Raw genomic sequence first — 21,035 nt, forward strand, 5'->3', positions numbered from 1 at the left:
AATTTCAGATGTTGACTGGAGAAGAGCCGCCAAGACACCTGAAATTTGCTGTAGTTGTCATGCCAGGGCATTAGATGGTGCTGTCATTTTAGCATGTAGTCGAAACGAGCCCACGCTTCCACCTCATTTAGAAAACAGTAACCTGTCTGCAATGAACCAAGAAAACACTTTTCAGAGGGAGCTTTGAAAAGTGCCAAAGACGTGCAAATACGCGGCTGGACCGCAACAAAAATGCTGCGGTTTCACTAGGAGTCCGATTCAGGCATTGCAGCGACAAGCCCTTTCTACTTGAAACCGGCTACGTGTGTGGCTTTTGAGAAAATTGTAGTCAGCGGTTTTACAGAAAGGTTATGGATGCAACATGTTGGGATGAGACACAACTCTTTATGAAATGTGTGATGCTGTGAGAGCTCTGGTGGAGAGAGCTAAATATTGTCTATTGTTTTTTTATTGAGAAAAAACAACAGAAAAACAAATCATCATCTTGCTACTACTTCCTGTCGTCTTCTTCATCGTTTTCTCCAGTAGATCACGTGACTCGTGATGTGAAAAAAGTGTTTCCATTGCAGTTTTGCAAAATAGATTTATTTCAATATGGCTGACAAACCACTTCATCTAAGCGCAACAACTTTATATCAAAAAAGTGTTTTGTTTTTTTTATTGCCGTGTTTATGTTAAGCAAATTTATTTGCATAATTTCAATTTGCTCAATTTTATGTCTAATGGAAACAGTTACTGAAAATCGTCTCTACGTAAACGAGTCCATTGAATTTACAGCTTTACTGCTAACAATCAGACTTAAACACAAAACGGTACAAGTAGCACTGGTACCGAGTAAAATCACCATACCAACCAGTAACCACTTTTACATGGGAGACATCGTTCTCGTCGAGGGCGCCTCGTTGTCGTAAGGTGGCACGAGTGTTCGGAAAAAAACAGCTTTGCCTCCAATTAAATTTTTATTGCTTAGTATTTGCAATAGTTAGTGGGTGCCGCACTCTGTTGCTTGTTGTGCGTATTACAAAGCCCATCATAACATATGAACGTTTACCACGGCAACCAACGATCCTCGTGTTAGTGTCTGATTTCCAATACAGCCCTTCACAGGTTTATAAAGGGAACTGAACTCAACTGTTATTCATCAATTCAAATCAAGATGAGAAACAGTGAAAACTTAAGGTTACTACGACGAGGACAAAGCAGTTGAGGATATAGTATTTTTATAGTAAAGATAAATTAGTTCTTGGACTATAATTGAGTTGGGAAAATGACTATATTTTCAGGTTTCTATGGCGTAAAACTGCTTGTTTTCCTGAGCAGCCGGCATGAAAGTTGTACAATATACCAGAAAACATTCAATTATTTCATTATCTCCCCGGCGTTCGACAACATTTTTCTAAACTCAGTTGGAATTTAGGAAACATTTTCACGCCTGTGGCTCTTTCTTTGATCGTTCCGCCTTTCTTTCCTTTCACTGGTCGCCAGCTACCTGTAATTAAGCGGCTGATTTCTATGAAAACTTGTCAGCGGCTGAATGCAGCTCTGAAAACCCTCATGAAAGGATCACAAAGGTTCCCACTTCAAAAGTGGACAAGTGTTAATTAACGGTCATCTACAGGATTTGGATGTTTTTTGTTTTTTTTCTTGCGGCTCCGCCGTTATAGTTATGATTAAATTACTTTAAAATGTGTTTTTCTTTTAGGATTCTATTGAGTTGTCAGCCAGTGAATGACGAGATGAAGTGAACATGTTCAGCTGTTGGTCAAAAATCATGCTGGGCAAGTTGTTTTTACTTTTATTTTTGACACAAACCAGTTCTATACCTCACCTCACACGACCCCCGGAGAACACATTCTATCCTACACATACACACACACACACTTACCAAAGACCTCCTCTGTTTCCTGCTCTGTGAGTGTTACTCCCAGCTTCGCTCCGATACGGAGAGCAACTTTCTAGGCACAGTGACAGATTGATCTGCCATCGCCGCTGCTCGTGCGAGGGCGACAGTGTCCAATGAAGAGTGGCAGACTGCATAGAGCGGGGAGTGTTACACATTTGTAACGACTCCAATTGCCAAAGGCAAAAACAAGGATCCCTTTTCGCACCGCTGGGCTAACTTATATGAGATGAGAACAGTTCAGGACCGTCTGTGTTTGTGCGAAAAATGTCCAAGTGGAAAAAAACAAAACAAAACAAAACAACAAAAAAAAACCTCTCATGGGTACCTTGAAAAGTTGCACGTGAATACATGTCTGTCTGGAGAAACTGTTAAATCTTTGTTACTTGAGATCATGCTGCAACACAAAGCTTTTTTCACCACACCCTCTCGTGTACAGACTTGACCTGCCATTCATCTGAGGAGCTAATTTTAAACACAAAGGGGAGGGAGGGGAAATGTCTGCAGCCATATGATAAATAGAGATGTAATTTCAACCTCATTACATTGTTGTTCACGGTGGAGTAAAATCCCGTTTTGACCTCTGAAACTCTTGTAAGAACAACAACAGAGATCCTGACAAGAAAGCAGCCTCCGTTCAAAACACTCTTGATTCCTTAAGTCATTTTTATCACATCATATAACGGTGATATAGCCACAGGGATGACAGCAGGAGCTTTTTTCTACATTCTGGGACCCGTGACGGCCTCTGTGTTTAGATGTACCATCTCTCCTGCTGATATGAATATAGTCATTGCAGGGCCTTTTATGGAATTATATGTCATGTGAAAATAAATATTTTGCTCTTAATGCTTCTTTTTTCCCCTTTGCTTTGTAAATGCATTCAAAATGCAACATAAATGCAGATACAGTAAAAGTCAGCAGCTCTATTTATCATGAAAGTGGATAAAAACCCACAAGATATGATGCAGACATAGTCAAATGTCGGGTTTTGTCTACTTTCTCTTGTTCTGCTTCAAGCAACGGTCAATATTTCAGGTCACACAGTTGATTGTGACCACGAAGGTTGTAAATAGCTTCAGCAAAAGTTCAACTTCCGCTATTCTTTACATAAGTGTTGCTACAAAATATTCAAAACTGTTCCTGCATGTTACTGCAGAGATATAATACAGGAACTAAAAAAGGAAAAAAAAGCACAGAGTATTATACAATTTCACAAAAACAACGCTCTCTCTTTAATTCTCTGAAGCATCTTTCCGAGTTTTGAATGTGAATTAGTGTAAGCTGACACTACTGGCTCAGTCTTATTTAAAAGACTCTTTTGTCCTGCAGCAGCTCACAAGATCACTTTACTTCTAGGTTTACAAATTAAAAATTCAGCGAATGACGAGCAAAATACCTTCGGAGCAGGAGATTACCTGTTTCTTGGAAGCGGCTCTCCCTTTGGGTGTGGCACACAAACACCATCTCTGTGTCTGAAACTAAGATCAAAACTTACTCCGTCAAAGAGGAATAGTTCAATCTGACTCTGTTTACTAATCGCTTAATCGCCATATAAGGGGGAAAAGTTACGACAATTCTAATGGCCCCTGACCGACAGGGGGCCCTCCGCAATGTATTTATTGTTCACAGAAATTAAAAAAGGGGGGCCCTGTTAATTACAAAATTAATCATATTGTATTATCGAAGATTGTTTTAAGCAGTAAAAATTAAATGTTCCCACTCCCAGACCAAAAAACACACATCCATATTTACCCTGAACCCCCCTGGATCTGCATGAAATGGGTCGTTCCTGCTTGGAGCTTGACGGTGACGATGTTCAACAGCAGAAGTAGAAAACAAGAACAACTGTGGCTGTTACTGTGCTGCTAAGAAAAATTATCAGGTTTTTAAATAAAAAAAATGGAGAGAGAGAGAAAAAGGCAAGAGTGTCAATTTATAACCCAGTTTTTCTCTGAGAGGGTAGACTGTGTGAGATTATCAACCATTTAGCATAGTTAGCTTAGCTACAGACTGTTTGCCTCCATTTCACTAACATCTAATGAATTAAGGAAAAAAAAATACCAAGATATTCATATATTTAACTTGTCCCTGCACCTTTTACCACTTAACTACAGATGAGTCAGTCAGCAGCAGCTTTAGTTCCTCCTGACCTTCCCTCTCCTGAGTGAAATTAAAGCTGCAGTATGTAACTTTTATAAAAAAATATATATTTTCACATATTTGTTAAAACTGTCATTATGTTGTGACAGTACAGTATGAGAGATAATCTATGAAAAATCTATTTCCTCTGTTTTCTCAGTGCTAGAAACAACCAGTCAGTAGCAGGAGAGTTTTAGTGCTGCCAATCACAACCTCATGTTGCTGCTCATCCCTATGCTGCAGCTAGCATAGCCTGTTGTAAATGCTCAGTCTAGTTAGCAGAGCTACCAGTGATGGCAGATAAACATTTTTCCTGTAATGATATGTTGTTTCTCCACCATTAGTACATTTAGCAGCGAATGAATGAGATTGATTGACAGCGCTAAGACCCTCCTCCTGGTTCTGATTGGTTGTTTTGGTCATAACGTTGCGTTACTTTAGCCAGTAATAGTAGCTCAGGGAGGAGATTGATTGTTTTCACAGATGTTCTGTCTCATAACAAACTGTCACAACATGGTGACAGCTTTAACAAATATGGAGAAAACATATTTTTTATTAAAGTTATGTACTGCAGCTTGAACAAAATGCAACTACATAGCATTTTTTGAGAAGTCTGGATTGCTTCATGTATATTTTGCACGTTGCCTATGACTGTTGCTCGCGGGAAGAGACATTTCAGTAATCTAAAACTAATAGAAAACATTTAAGCAACCTACTTGTAAACTGTTTGCAGACTGTCTGATGTAAAATTCATGAGCAGTAAATATTGTGCTAGTTATCAGTATTGGACCAAAGAAAGTAAGGCCGCTGCAAGCCTTTAAAATTGTGACGCTTTTGATAGATCAGATAGACTCAAGAAATTGTAACAGCAGCTGCGTGGGGGGGCCCAATTTAATTTTTTGTCTGGGGGCCCAAGATTCCTGGCCCCTGTGATAATCAATAAATCGGTTAATTACATCATAAATGAAAATGAGCACAATAATTTCCATCTGGACAACAGTTCTTAAAGGGACGGCCCCTTCGATCTCGCAGAAAAGCCGGCACTTTGAGAAACGCTGCAAACGTTTGACACCCAGTACAAAGCAGTTAGCTTGCACTACCTGCTGCTTTGGCCTGTTTTCCCTGTCGAAGCTGAACGACTATTATTATTTGAAACACTATTTTGGTTACCGAGACTTCATAATCCATTTTGGTTATTGTTTCAGATGTTTTGTTTTTATTTTGGATATTTCATCTTTTCTTTCTTTCTCTCTTCCTTTCTTTCTTTTTTCTTTCTCAGTTTTCAGTTTTGTCCACAAATTGTTTTGTAGGTCCCTAATTAGTCAAAGGCAGCATAAAGTCAGTAGCCAATGACTTTTTTCCTAGATTGAAGCTTTGCACTGAGCTCATGTTTCCCTGCTGGTGGAAACACGACCATTTAGCAAGCTCAGGAAGTCGACTGAAATCTGTCTCTGTGCTCATGTCGGCCAATCTGTCTTTGTTTACAGTACAAACCGGAAAGGTCACAGAGGAAGAGGAAAAAGAAAACTGAAAGGAGAAAAAAAAGCAGCATGTTAGCATATCCAGACAACCTGAGAGTCTAAACAACCCAGGGCCATTTCCTGGCCTCCTCTCCACTCCAATGTTTATGCTAAGTTTCACAGAGGCGAACTAACAAACCTGCCAACATTTCTAACTTTCCCCTGCCATTTATTCCCAATTCCCGCCTCTCCTGATATCATTTCCCTACAATTTTTTATCTTCATTTCTTTAACAAAGTTTGAAAAACACAACAACAAAAAGTCCCTCACCCAATATTTGATGTGACAAAGGACAAAAGATGGATATTAACAAACCACCAAAAAAGTATAAGAATAGGTTTAAAATAAATAGAAACCAAAAAAAAAAAGAAAAAGAAAAAACTCGTGTCCTGCTTTAATCCAGACCGGATTGCTGGTGTTTACACTCATTTGCAGTTTTTGCCCATGTAGCCGTAGGCTACAGGAAAACATGGCAGTGGTCAGACTGTTCCAGATCAATGGTGAAGGAGAGGAGATAACCAAATTGTTTCCTGGACTACGTTTGAATACGAAAGCTATCAAACGAGCCGCAACAAAGCTGAAGTCTCGCTGTGTTTTGCATCAAATAGAAAAAGAAATCAGAGTCACTGGCGTGTGTGTGTGAGACACTGGGAAAGTTTACGTCAGAACTGGCAAACGCTTAGACAATGTACCATGTCAGGGAAATCAGAAAAAACCAACAGGCACTTTAAATACAGACAGAATGTGGATGTGATTTGATGCTAATTCTCATCCTATACAAGTATATCTCAATTAACCAGAATACCATCAAAATTGTAATTTATTTCAGCAAAAATTAAGTGAAACACATTTAAATTGGATTAGGCACTCTAAGAGTCTTGTATGTCAAGCTTTTATGTTTGTTTTCCGGTGACGATAAATGTGAAACATTTCTCAGCAGTTTCACGTGAGCTGAATTCGCTCTTGATAACAATCGTGGTCAGAGCTCTCTTGAGGTCCAGCAGATGTGAGGTATGCAGGAGTTACGTGGAAGGAGTGCAAGTTTATCTGAATGCAGTAAGCTACGCTAATGTACAGAAACAACCCAGAACCACCACAGGCAAAAGATGCTGACACAGACGCAACAGAGTATGAAAATGCCTTTATCATTTTAATAGTTGGATCACAGATTAAGTCAACCACACAAGTCTAAAAATTCTAAGTTTATGAACTATTTTTTCAGGTTATTGTTTATTCATCCTCCATATTTTCAAGCATTTTATGAAAAAACAAAGCTTTAAGAAAATTTGCAATAACGTTACGTTACGTTATGTCAAGCTAAGCTAAGAAGACGCTTTGTCTGCACTGATGAAGATTAGTCAGAGCTACACAGTGTATCAAATCACAACCATCAAAATCAGTGTGCACAACATGGCAAAGGCAAAGCACTCTGTATGTTTTTGGAAGGGGCATTATGCAATAGTAAAGAAAGTGTTTTTGAAAGTGAATAAGAATTGTGAATACTTATCATCCTGCCTTCTTCAGTGATAAACTACAAAGCATCCTTTGTTACCTCTGAGGCCGTTTTCACACCTTGGTTTGATTGAGGACCCAAACTGCAACATTTGTTACATTTTCAGCTGGTGCAGTTTGTTTTCACGCTGCACTTTGCCAAACCAACCAAACACAGAAAAACCTGTTCCCCCTCCTCTCCTGTGGTGGCGCTGCACCAAGAACCACTGAAGGAAGCGGCATGAAAACCTCTGAAGAAGACACTGAGCCCAACTTTCTTTTTCACAAAATGTAAACAAAAACGGAGTGGCGTCAGATTTTAGAGGATATTGGATTTCTCTTTCGCTAGCAAAGAATGTCGCATTTGTTTTGGTTGTATTTACCCAGAATGCCCTGCGCCAGAGTCCGCTTCCTGCTTTTGGAGCGACCTCCGGATCGCTTGTATCCACATATGCATTTGAATCACACCAGAATTCACTTCAGCTGAACCAAGACCTAGGAATGTAGGCGGACCGAACGTCCTCCAAACTAGAGTTCCATTAAAGCCGGGCCACTGCATTACATGAATTTACATGTTTAATTTGTGCATACAGACCCCTAATACGGTTTTTAGAAAGTATGCGATTCACTGCACTGTTTCGAGAAATTGAGCTGATGCCACAGTGACACAAAACCAGACTGACCGGGCATATGCGGAAGATTTTCTCCCCTCAAAACTGACACATTAGCAAATGAGCATTGCTCCCATCGGGCCACAGTGGCTATCTCTGTGGGAATATGTGTGAGGAGAGATAGCCTGCAGGCAGCTACTTATACAGCACAACCAGTAATGATGTGGGCTGTGGTTACATCTGAGGCCTATCGCTGGAGATGCTCCTGAGCTTCTATATCTACCAATAAAGTCTCTTTACAGCCGGGGTTTTTAATGTGCAGGGCAAGACCCCTGATGAGAGAAGTGGAGTTTGAGGGAAGAGGGTGTGTTGTTCTGACAAAATAATCTCATTTTTTTGCAAATGGAAGTAATATATAACCCTTCAATATGTCTACCCCGGTCCATTTTTCTGAATTACACAATCAACAAAGACCACTTTTCATGCTGTGTTGCATCTGACAGCATGAAATTTATAAAATATTTGTAAACACTCTACCTAATACAAGTCATTCAACTGAAAAAAAATATGATTAATTTTGTATACCATGACTAAAGTAAAACGTATTCTTTCAGTTTTGTCCAGTAAGGAGGCCTGAAAACGTTCTTCCTTTTAAGAACAACTGCTTTAAAACATTCTCGCTTTTTTACGCACCCAGATACATCAGATATTGTATTTATATATATTAATTTGGGGTAGTAGATCTAACAAAGCAGTACAGTCTAAACAAGCCCAGGCCAATTCTGCTAAATCTGTCCAATTATCAGCCTTGGGTTTTCTATAAACAGAAACTACAACACACATACATCGAGTGACAATATTCCTCTTCTTCTTAGGTCGTCTATAATCACTGCTGTAGATTTACAGACCTACTGAACAGAGTGTGAGTGCTTTACAAACCTGATAGATTAAGTTTGCAATCTGAGAGTCAGGACTCCACATTTCAGTAGTTCTCTTTCTCATTTCCTGTTCTTTGGATTGGATTACCATGTAGTTTTTGGCATCGTTCGGAGAATAAACTTCATTTCCTGGATCACTTCAGTTTCGATTTTTTCCTCACGAAATGCGGGATAAAAAGCTCAGGCCCGCATCATCAGAGATGGAACACCAAATACCTTTGACCTCGGATAGATCTTAGAGAGAAGTGCTAAACATGTGGCAATAAAAAGCAGACGAGTCCACGGTGTGGATGGAGGTGGACGTTGACGGAGTGCAATTCAGTGTGGCGATATGGGGTTTACGCTTTGTTTAAGAAGTGTGAAAGAGCAACCCCGTTGCCATTGTTATCGCAGTTGGTCAATATGTCGCTCAGTCACCCTGTTTTAATTCACAGCGGAGAAACTTTTCAATTAAAGGGACACAAAAACTATCAATAAATCCCTGAATCAGGAGACGCGGTCAAGCGACCAGTGCGGTTAAAGTGTTTATGCACAAATGCGTGGCTGTACGCTGGAAAAAAAAAAAAAAAGACAATTTAGATTCACACAAAGCCTCCCTCTTCCTCACTGAAATGCTGCATTGTGCTCCTGAAACAGAGCGCTCCTTTTTCCAAATTCAGCTGTCATCAGAGAGTAAAAGAGCAAAGTATAGACATTCCAATACATATGCAGGCACATTCACTCAAGCAAAGAAAAATACAATGGCCCTCCGGTGTTTGCAGGGTGATGGACCACAGAGGCCTGCAATTAGCTGAACTTTGCAAATATTTGAGTACAAGCACTTCTGAATGCCTTTTTTAACCCTTCCACAGTCTTAAGAGACGGGATCCATTGTTTACAAGGTTTCTTTTGTAGGTGTGTGTGGGTGTGGGTGTGTGTGTGGTTTCAGGAATTGACGGTCTGACAGGACAACCACTGGAAGGGCAAAGAGGGCATATAATTTTGTATGATTACTAAATCCTAGGGATACACTGATATGAAAATTTGGCCTAACATCAATATCCGATATTAATATTGCTGTTATGGCCCATAACAGATATTTACTTTTATATTATACATATATAACTAACCTTTCGACACCATTAAGAACAACCTGCACTGCATGCGTAGCTGCGTTTCCAATTCAATTGTGTGCAAAACTCACAATAAAATTTCGCACACAATTTCGCAATTGAAATTAAATAAAAAACGCAATTGAAATCACACGTGAATAAGTTTGTCCACGCAGTAACTGACTAAAAAAAACATGCAATACCGTCATCCTCCAACTACTTCCTGTCGTCTCCTTCATCTTTCCTACATCCAGTTTTCGGTGACGTGACTTGTGTTGCAAAAAAAAATGTTTCCATTGCAGTTTTGCGAAATACACAAATTTTGATGCAGCTGGAAAAACCACCTCATCCAAACACAAAAACTCTATCGAAAAACTTGATTTTTTTCAGCAATTGGTGTGTTTCCCTTAAGCAAATTTATTTTCGTAATTCCAATTTGCAAAATTGTACAATAAATGGAAACACGGCTACTTTCACTGTCACACCACCAAACAAAAGTTGACAAGATGGAAATAAACAGTAGTTGATAATATCATCCCAGTTTTATTTATCAGCCCGATACCAATAAAAATTGACATCGCTTGATGCTGGTGTTAGTGCCGATATATTGCGGATCCTTACAGCGACCAAAAGTCAAAGGAGTTGACTTGTGGTTAAAATAAAACTCTGAGCAGCCTCTCTGTCACCACACCACAGCGACGAAGATCACTAATGACACATTGGCGGTAATAGAAGGAGAGGCGCAGCAGGACAACTCCCAGACAGAGAAGAAGACATAAATAGTAAAGGAGGTGGTGGGAAGGGAAGAGGAGGCTGGGGGGGTTGACACAGATGTGTGTGTGTGTGTGAATTACAATAGGTGAGCAGACTACTGATTACAGGCACGACTTTGTGATCACAAGAATCCTGACAAGAAGGGGGTTAAATGTTTTACTAATGCTTGTTTCTGGGAGCAAAACGCACGAAAGAGAGCAAAGCATGGAAGAATAAATGTCCCCCACTTCCAACAATCCTAGAGGAGTTAACGGGATATTTTTTTCTCAAAATGGTCCGATTGTCAGATAAGAAATTATTTCTGTGCTGCCCAAGTAAACAAAAGCAAGTAGCTGATTTAGCTTGACTGATTATCATATTCAAAAACCCAACGACTGACTCCAGCGGAGCGCGCTGCAACATATAGCAACTGTACTTCAGCCCTGCCTGCGGGGCTCGCCATAACAACCAGGCATTTGTCAAGTGAAATAAGGGCAGAATGATTTTGGGTGTAATTTATTGGTTTTGACACAGTCGGCAGGAACATTTTTTTTCAGGCTCTATCTTTTTCCAACAAGCTGATTTATATTCAAATAGTGTTTAGCTTTGGGCTGTATATTCACCAAGAGTGCTATAGAACACCGGAGGGGAGAGAGGGAGCTTTTGTTATGTGTGTGTGTGTGTGTGTGTGTGTGTGCGTGTGTGGGTGTGTGTATGCGTGTGTGTGAGACGCTGAAATTGAATTACCACGGTGTGTATGTGTGGCGAACGTAATATTAATTCCTGTAACCAAAGCTTAAGTGTCTTACTTACACTGCTTTACAAAAGTATTCATATTAAAATTTTCCACCAATTGTTTTCACCTTTTAGTCGCAAACTTCACTGGAATTTTTATGTGGAGGATAAACACAAAGTGATACATAACTGGGAAATGGAAGGAAAATGGAATTTTAAAAGTTGTGCTGCGAGTTTGTACTTTGATAAATGTAATCCAGAGCAACTGAATGCCCTAATTAGTAACTTGAGGCCAACTGTGTGTAATTTAACCTCAGTGTAGCTACAGCTTGTCTTGTGAAGGCATCAAATGTTTTGTTAGAGAACATTAGCGTAAAAAAAGGGTCTCATGAAGACCAGTTAGCACAGCAGACAGTAGTGGAGAAGATTAAAGCAGGGTTAGGTCAGAAAAGGACACAGTAGTGATGCATTGATTGCAGTTTTCTGGCCGATCACAGATTGGCGATATTTAGTCTGGGCTGCAGATTTCGATTTTGGCCGAAACCATTTTCTTCATCTGAAAAGTCGCTAACTTCGCAACAGTGGTTTGACTATTGTTAACCGTGCGTGTGCAGATGTGACCTGGTGAGCGCGGTCTGTCAGTCAGCCCTCTCTCACGCTGAGCGAAAGGGGACAATAACTGTGTTTCTATTACAAACGTGTGTATATCTCTGTCAACACTGTATTTTTGCAATTGCTGTGTTTCCATGAAATAAGAAATTAAATGAAAATCACATGTGAATAAGCTTGTTCACGCGATAAGACGTTAAAAATCATGGCGGTGACGGAGGTAAACAGTTACATAAGATCTAGTCATGACTCAGCCAATCAGAGGAGACGTCTGCGTCTTATTCAGGCGATGGAGTGACAAACCACTTATAGTTGGGAGATTTGGAGAAATTCTTGTCAGCGAGTTTACAGAAGACGTGTGTTTACATGTTGAATGACACACAACTTTATGAACGGTGCTACGCTGTACGAGATCTGGTGGAGTCAGTTCCATATTGTCTGACAATAGCCTCAACTTAGCGCAATAACATTTTAGTTGTTGCACTTTATTTCATGTTTTTCCAAATTGCCGTGTTTCCATTAAGCAATTTTTTTTGTAATTTCAATTTGGCTCAATTTTATGGCCAATGGAAACACAGCTATTGGAAATCATCTGTATTTAAACAAGTCCAAAGCACAAGATATTGACTTTACACACGCAGGCAAAATTACTACGATACGGTTTAGATCACATTATATACATGTGCTAGAATGGCCCAGTCAAAGTTTTTTGTATGTTTGTTTCATCTAAACAGGTCTCTTGTGTGATCTTGGTTCTCAGTGAGATGACCTGCATAAATGAAGGTAAAAAATTAAAAGAAAAACAAGTCTGGATCTAAAACAAAAGGTAACAAGTTGTGCTCCAATCTAACTGAGCTTGATCTATTTTGCAAAGATAACTTATCCTCATCCAACGCCTGCAGCCAACAACAAAGCCACCTTTGCACCGCATCACCGTAGCAATCATTCGCCTCCTTTATTAAGCATATTTCATTTTTTAGCTGTTAGGTGCGCTAAACCTAGCAGCAGGTAAACAGCAGAACACACTCAGCGGCATGTCGAAAATTAACCATAAAATCAAATCACAAATAGGGTTAGAGAAGCTATGAACCGAGACAAAAAGTAAAATAGTGCCGCACCAAAACAAAAACAACAAAGAATATTGTTTTGTTTTTTTTTATTTTCCATTCTACCGGGAACACCGACAGAAAAATATTAACAGCAGGCTATGTTTTCATTTGATCTCCACGCTGTTCAAAAATTAAGACATCATGATTACCAACATCCCTGCCGAAGATCTTTTTTTTTCCAGCATACACAACGAGCTTAAACGGCATAAATATACAACACTTACTAGAAAACAAGACTTTCCATTAATTCCACTACAGTGCCATTCATTATGTGTGTGTGTGTGGATGCATGCAGTGTGTGTATGAAAATTTGCACCGCCAGGACAGTGCTGCTGGAAAACAACAGGGCTCATTCAATCCAGCGACCTGTGGGTTAAAGAAGTGTTGTCTCACTCAGAATGGGCGGGAAGCACACACACTCATCCTCAGTCACACACCATCTCTAAATAATACTCATTTTGATTAAATTTCACTGCAGGCGATTGTTACGCAGAGTGACCACGGGAGTTGTTTTTTCTTTTAATAAATGTAAAACCGAATACCGCTTCAGGAATTCTTGAAAAAACAACAATAACCCATCTTATCTCAGCTAAGACCCACCGGTGGTGGGTGTTGCATATTACAACACCCACCCATATGCAAAAAGCATAAGGGTGGGTGTTGTAAATTCTTCATGGTGATCAATAAAAAGGCTCCTGTGAGGGAAAGCGTCAAGGCTCAACTCGTTTCTGAAACTTCATATAATGCAGCACCCCAGGCAATTATTAGCATGCCTGGTAAATACATGGCCAGAGGTCTAAATATCACTTGTTGCTATGGTTTCTTGGTGACCCAAGGAGGTCATTCTTCATTTCAAGATAAGAGCATGAACATAACATGAAGATAACTAAAGATAACCAACACTTCATCACGGATGTCAAACTTTATTCGAGTGAAAGGTTACAAAACAGACAAGCAAGTTAGCGCTTAAGAATTTATCTTGAAAAATTAATTTAGGGGAAGCTAAGTGTACTAAGCGCTCAGTTAGTACTAAAGCGCTAACTGAAAAATTAGCTTTGCTACTAGCGTGTTAGCAGATTAGGGAAAGTGTGCCTGTGAGTTTAGTCATTCCCTGACTTATAACGATGAACACCATGCCTTTATTTTACAGGAATTGTTGCAGAGATGTTTTTCACCCACAGAAGAAATGCACTTAAATTAAACATTGTACTTTTCAGAAATCTTCCATGTCAGGTTATGCAACTGTAGCTGAAACACATTTGTTTTAAGGCTTCTTATGCCATGCTAATAAGTGTAGAGTGTGTGGTATCTCCCAAAAGTTGCAAGTGAAACGAGTTTATGCTCACTTTATGACTGAACTGGTTGCAGTGAAACATTTACAGCTGCAGTATTTCTCCATCGACTGGCTCAGACAATAATGATCCCCACAAGGCTTAACTCGACTAAATGTACCTTAGCTGATTAGATTTCGTTTAATTCCCTGGCCTGTGACCAAATGCCTGTAACATTTTTGCCAGCTTCAACTGTGCTTCATGTTTGCTGGTAACAGATGTTAAAACCCTAAAAAACAGTGGCTCCTTTAAACACTCTTACCTGACAGGATGTTAGTCAAAAAGGAAAACAAAAATAACAAAAAACAAACAACCCTGGAGTCAATTAAAAAGTATTCTGTGGGATATTTAAATAGCTTTTAAGAGCATGTATTTTATGTTAAACAATAAAGAAGCTATTCATTTTTAAGAGTCACTAATTTTACTTCCAACACTTTATTTATTAAAAAAATGTTAGCATAATTATAAAACAACATATAATTGTTTTATATACATTTTTCTTTTTCTTCTAAAGCATCTCTCAGTGTCCGAAAAAGAGCTATAAAAATGTTATGTATTATTATTATTATTTCATTATTGATTTTCAGTATTTTCAGTCCCTTTTTTAAACAGTTTAGCTTAATCATGAAAAAGCAGTAAAACATTTTTGTACAAATAAAACTTCATATTGTTTTAAGCTTGACTTTTGTCGTAAGAACTATTAAAGTACTGCTAGGTGTCACGGTCTGAGCAAACACAATTGTTAGGTGAAATTAAAGACATGTCTCTAATGTCAGCAGAGAAAAGTCAAACAATAGGTTCTTTCCTGCAGCATCATATTATTTTACTCATTCATAATCTAGTGCTTTAGGTGACAAGTACTTTTTAGGAGTTGGTTCGGTTCCATTCACGAGGTGAGACAGGAAGTGCCCCGCTGATCTAGTGGTTAGCGGTTAGCTTTTAGCTTTATCTACTTGATGCGACCTAGTTCCTGCAAACACACACCAAGTGCCAAAGCACACCTGATTGTTGTCACTCTTAGCTTTCCTCCCAATCTGTCAGCGACTCTGCCCCTGCGTTGTCTTTACTCTGTCTACAACCAAAATATCATTACGGGAGGGACTGGCGTCCTCTTACGCATTCTTTACAGTACAATGCTCATCCCGCTGGGCCGAGCCCACAAACAGAAACACAATATGATCATTATTTGACAATGAGGCAGGAAGCTGGGCTGCTCTTAAATAGGATGCATTGTCCTGGTGGAAACTCGAGACTGAGCAGAATGCTGACTGCGCAAAGTCGGAAGAGTCACTTTCTGGCATAACAGCGGCAGCCAAGGGTTAAATTAGTCCAAATTTCTCCATTGTGTACATATTTATAACAGGATGATAAAGTCTGATTGTAAGTTACTTTCAATATGCTAAGACTTTTAATTTTAATCCTCACAATTATTATGTAATCTGTGTATTTTTGCTATGTAAACGTGTTCAAGAAGTGAAAAGAACAAAACCACCTAATTCTTCAAGGGCCCTTTCTTTGTTGTTTTAAATTTTATATTGATTATGGTTATATTCATCATTATTTAACACTTTGGATGGAGTAGCTGGTCAGCAAATAAGCAATTTCCCCTTGAGGATCAATGAAGTCTAATCTATTCTATTCTATTTTGTTCTCTGTGTTCCTTGGACATTTTTCTTTGGAAGAGGTGTTATCCAAGTGTCAAATTAGCAACACTGTTGATTCTTTGTAAATAAGTTTGCCCACTTGCATCCATTTGACACAAAATGTAGTCTTTTAAAGTCTAATAAAGAGATATTTTGTATCAATCTAGTTCTTCCATCGAAGAACTAGATGTTCTTCAGTATTATTATGAGCACACCACGTACTGTATGCTAATGTACTTATTACAATACTTAGGGTTTTTTTCTAATTTGTATTATTTTGACTTTATTCAAGTACAAGTTTATTCTTATAATATCATGACTTTATTCTTGTAATTTAATGTTTTTTCATTTTCTTATTGTGGCCCTAATACTCTGTCACACTTTCTTTCTTTGGCAGTGTCAAAAAAAGTTATCAAAATCTTGAATTGTTGACAACTTTTACTAAGTGGTCATTTTAAATTTACAGTAAAATTAAATTTAGGAAAAAACCATAAAACACATCATTTCACCATCATGACCTAAAAAATATATAAATGTATTTTTGAATCTGGGTGCCAGAAAAAGAACAAACGGCCTTACGTACCCAGAATGAGCTATTGAGATCAAAAGTAGCTGGTCTAGAAGAGAACCTGAGGAAAAACACTGAAGGAAGAAGTTTTCCCCTGAAATTACACAACAGCCTTAACACATTTTATGCAATTTGTATGACAAAAGCCAAACTTCTGCAAAACAGGCCGAATAAAATAACCTCAACAAAGTTGAGGAGTTTATGGCAAAGTCCAAAACTTTAAAGAAATAGCAAAAGGTTTTCTTTAGTTCATAATAAATCTGTTTATAATAAGTAAAATATCTCAGTCTTTTCTTTTTCCTGCTTCTTAAAATATGTTTATGTGGAGGTCTTGAGTGAAAGTCCAGGATGTTTGAATCTCAGAGTGGCAGCTCCTCTCTCTGAAGTGTGTCGGTGTCGCAGAGGAGAAAGACGTGAAGCATTTGAAATTGTGCCAATACATCAAGTCAGATTCCCAAGATATTTTTATAAATCTAACAAGCAAATCCATTACTTTCTACTGCAGTTTACATAATGGTTCAGTCCATGCGGTTCCATTTTACTGCTGATTCTAGACCCAAAAATACTAAACCAAACCCAGCACTTATTCATGGCCGCATGTTGCAATCTGTTGAGTATTTTACGCAAAAATAAAACAGAAAATGAAAAATAATAACGAGCTGCAAGATAACAGTGAAAGGGTATAAAAAAGAAACATCACGGATACAAGTAAGTTCAAACTTTATTACGTTTTAAAGATCTATGTGTGGGCTCTCTCAATTTCCCTACAGCAGATGTACTGTATCTATTTGTATGCTTGTCAATAAGCTACTTTTCCTCCTGACAATAATGTTACTGCTGTAGCAGAGCAAACAGAGTCTTTAACACTGCTCTTTTACCACCAGGAAAGGTGTTATTTCTTTAGATGATTGATCAGACAACAGACCAACGGTTTGTTTTGTCTTTTATTGTAGGTGTGACAGGCTAACATTATAGTCCTGCAATTCTAACTCTTTCAGAAGGAATTGTTTCTGCTGTAGCAACAGCTGAGGAGGGACAACACATCCATCTTTAGGCGAGAGGCGATACATTTTGTTTTTACACCTCTGTTTTAAAGAATCTTTACGTCCCACAGTGACAGCAGTTTGATAGAGTCTTATGAGACAGACTTAACATATAACCAGGGTTTCCCCTAATGTACTTTAAGTCTGGCGGGCCACCAGGCTAAGAGTTGTTTGTTGAGTAACGGTGACAATAAAGACAAATTAAGCTAATTCTACCACTTTAAGCAAAGCAAGTGGCTCTTGCACCTCCAAATTTTGGGACATTTTTCAGCACAAAAGCACAGGCGGGCTGCCGTAGCGCCCCCACCAGGCTTGGCAGGTTTCTGGGGGAAACCCTGTAAAACCTTTAGTTAGAACGCCATGTCACGCCTCAAGACTCTCGAGGCACTAGTGCTTTTGCAAGTCGCGAATCTACGTCATTACCTCATTTTTTTTTTAGTTAACTTTTAACGCAGAGGTGTCCAAAGCGCGGCCCCGGGGTCCTTAGTGGCCCTTGGACTGATTTTGTGTGGCCCCCCAACTGCAATTCAAAAGTGATCCAAATTTGGCCCGTGTTTGTCTTTTTATAACCGAGTTTTAAGAAAAGGTGAAATAATGTTTATTCAGAGACTTTTACTGAAAATCCGACTTTCATTCACACAAATCAACTTTTATTTAATTTATTAAACTTGGCTAAATCTAGCAAATGTTTTGAAAGAAACTGACCCAAATCCTTGTTACTGAAAATAGATTTGCTAAATCCCAAAAGAAACTGAAAATTAGATGTTTTTCTACGACAGCGTATTAGAGAAGCAAATAGAAGAAGAAGAAAAAAACTTTGAAATTTTTAGATTAATCTCAGAAATTTTCTACAAAAAACATTTCTGGGTTTGAAAAGTTGAACATTTTTGACATTTTTCTAGAAAATGTCTGAGTTTTTTTGGTGGATATGTACTTATTTATTTCTTTTTTTATTGTCTACAATGGCTCTAACACATTATCATAAAAATTCCCTTTAAGTCTTGGAACTACAATAACTATTTCCATTTCAGAAAAAAAAAATGTATAAAAAAAATTCCAAAAATGGGGGCTACTTCATTTGCCTAGTTTGAGGTTGAATTTCTCTTTTTTTTTTATTTTGGCCCATCGCTATTTTTAACTCAACAATTTTGGCCCACATGACAAAACTGTTCTAACTCAAATACTGCAGTGTGACATCCGTACGTCAAACTCCAGAAGCAGCTCCGTGGCTCTGGTCCCTGAGTGTGCGTAACGTCGGCAGTGGAAAGCTGCCGTCGAGGGTTTCCTCCTGGCTGCGGCCTGCTGGTGGGCAGGAGATTGGGGATACGCAAAGAATAAACAGTGTAATCAAGTGGGAGGAATTCCAGGGAGATCCGGCATAGCGAGCGGACAAACAAAGCAAGCCAACACATACGTACCGTTTCAGAGCACGGTACTGAGATCAGGTGGCCGTGTCTTTCTGGAAGTAGTGAGCAGCCTCTCTTCCTTTCCTGTCTATTTCTACATTCCCCTCGCAAAACGGTCAATGGCAGCCTACTCGCTGACGTCTACATCTCACACAGCAGAAGATGAAAAATGAATGCCTCAAACCTGCGTCAACAAGGGTAAACGGTGAATGTGCCACTTTGTTGCTCAGACTGACTCATAATCTTGTCCTCCTAACTTAACCTTATCTCAGCGTTTGCCTTGGCCTACAGGGCATTTGCTACAATTGCTCCGTTTGCTCTACTATCTCTTCTAAGAAAATTGATGCAAGTTATACAGTACGGGTAGCAGATGACACAAAATCTATTTCTACATCCATTCTTAACAAGAACATTAAGAAATGTTTTTTAGCAACAATGACTCACGTTTGTAACTTCCACTTTGGGCAGTAACTTCTCTTAAAAAGCCCTTCTTTAGCTTGAATGTTGTAGACCAGTGGTTCTCAAACTTTTTTCAGTGATGTACCCCCTTAAAAATATATTTTTAGTCAAGTACCCCCTGACACGGGCAAAACATTTTTGGAATAAAAAAGAGGTACAGTGCTGTAAAAATCACTGTCTGATTTATTAAAGCCAAACAACTTATATCAGTGAACCTGACAAATACATCCATATTGCAAACATTGCATGGTTAAGCAAAAAAGAAAAACAGAAGACGGTGACCACCAGGAAGGTATAAAACCAGTCAAAACTGAAATATGCAAAACGCTGCTAATTTATATTGGTCTCTGTAATGGTACAAAATTAAATATATACATAAATAATAATTCAGTGCATGAACACACATTTATATTTTATCGAACTTTTTACAAACTAATTTTTCCCAAGACTTATTATGAGGAGCCTACTGATTTTTTAAAGATATTTTGAAAAGCTTCACATACCCCCAGGGGTACGCGTACCCCCATTTGAGAACCACTGTTGTAGACACTTGTCAAAAGTATCTCTGGTACGCATTTTGGGGATTTCTGCATAACATTAAAGCTTAAAAACGCTTTTTAGCTCCTCCTTGTCCAACACCACATGGTCAGGTCAACCAGCAATTATGATATGTATACCAAAACATTAACAACGATCACAGAAGCAGAAACAGCATCATCATCATCATCATCAGTAACAAATAAAAAAAGAAATCTTAGCAACATTTATCTTGAGCATCATTAGCATCATGCTAACCAGAGCATCGTAAGCGTTCAGAACTGACAGAAAAAAGTTAACGAGAAAAGAGCAGAGTAAGTACGGAAGCTAAAACTAACAGAATAAATTGTGATTCAAAGTGGAGAGTTTGGTCTAAGCTTCTCCTTGACTCCCGTTCTCGTCGTAGCAACTGAACAAAGTGGTTCAGTCCGTTGTGGCCACGCTTCCAAATACTGAATCAACGTTAGCAGCCATTTGGTTTGGCTTGCCACTTCTTTCTTTGCAGTGGAGGATGGTTGTTTATTGTTTTCATAGTGAAGCATTAGCGCATTACGTATGTCACAGCCAAATGTTAGCGCCTGGGTAAAATTCAAAACTTCAACAGAGTCCACGCCTCCAGGAAGCAATCGTTTCTCAATAGCTAAGAGCCCAGACACTCTGAACGAAGTGAAGCGTAGAACAAGGAGCTGTTTTGTCCAAGCTTGGGCAATGGTGGAAGAAAGCGCTAAATACAGAAAGAAGTCTTTCAAATTCCAGCGCAGGAGAACAAACAGAAGCATCTGCGTTAAAGAAATTTAGAGCCATTAAAAGGAATTTGTATTATTTTTATTTTATTTTTTTATTGTGGCGGTTCTTTAACAAGTAGCTGGACAGGCCCTTTTATCTTTAGGCACACACACTTCCTTCCTATCACTACACATGACTAAACACACTCAGTAATCGCTTCTAAAATAACTTATCAGAATCATTAAGAGCCAAACGTAAGCTGATGTGTTTGACATTACGACACAGTTTTATGAACCAGTGGGCTTAAATTCGAGAAGCGGATTTATCCGTCTGTGCCTTTAGAGATTAGGCAGTGCAGACATTTATGTTTACACATCTGCTCCCTTCGCACACAACCGGCACAGGAGAGGGATTCCTCAGAGG

The 21,035-nt window shown here is 38.9% G+C and overlaps 1 protein-coding gene across 4 annotated transcripts in view; it reads right to left on the minus strand.

The window, feature by feature from the left end:
- mgat3b (beta-1,4-mannosyl-glycoprotein 4-beta-N-acetylglucosaminyltransferase b) overlaps nucleotides 1–21,035 on the minus strand; it is a 56,370-nt gene that overhangs the window by 24,174 nt on the left and 11,161 nt on the right. Inside the window, exon 1 of one of the 4 annotated variants that reach the window (XM_028016744.1) lies at nucleotides 18,903–19,131. The exons of the other annotated variants lie outside the window; for them this stretch is intronic. The gene's annotated coding sequence lies outside the window, so the exon portion shown is untranslated. Of the gene's footprint in view, nucleotides 1–18,902; nucleotides 19,132–21,035 lie in introns of those variants that run through there. 4 annotated transcript variants of the gene reach the window in all.

Source organism: Xiphophorus couchianus, chromosome 5, assembly GCF_001444195.1.
Source record: "Xiphophorus couchianus chromosome 5, X_couchianus-1.0, whole genome shotgun sequence".
In the NCBI taxonomy this organism is placed as follows: Eukaryota; Metazoa; Chordata; class Actinopteri; order Cyprinodontiformes; family Poeciliidae; genus Xiphophorus; species Xiphophorus couchianus.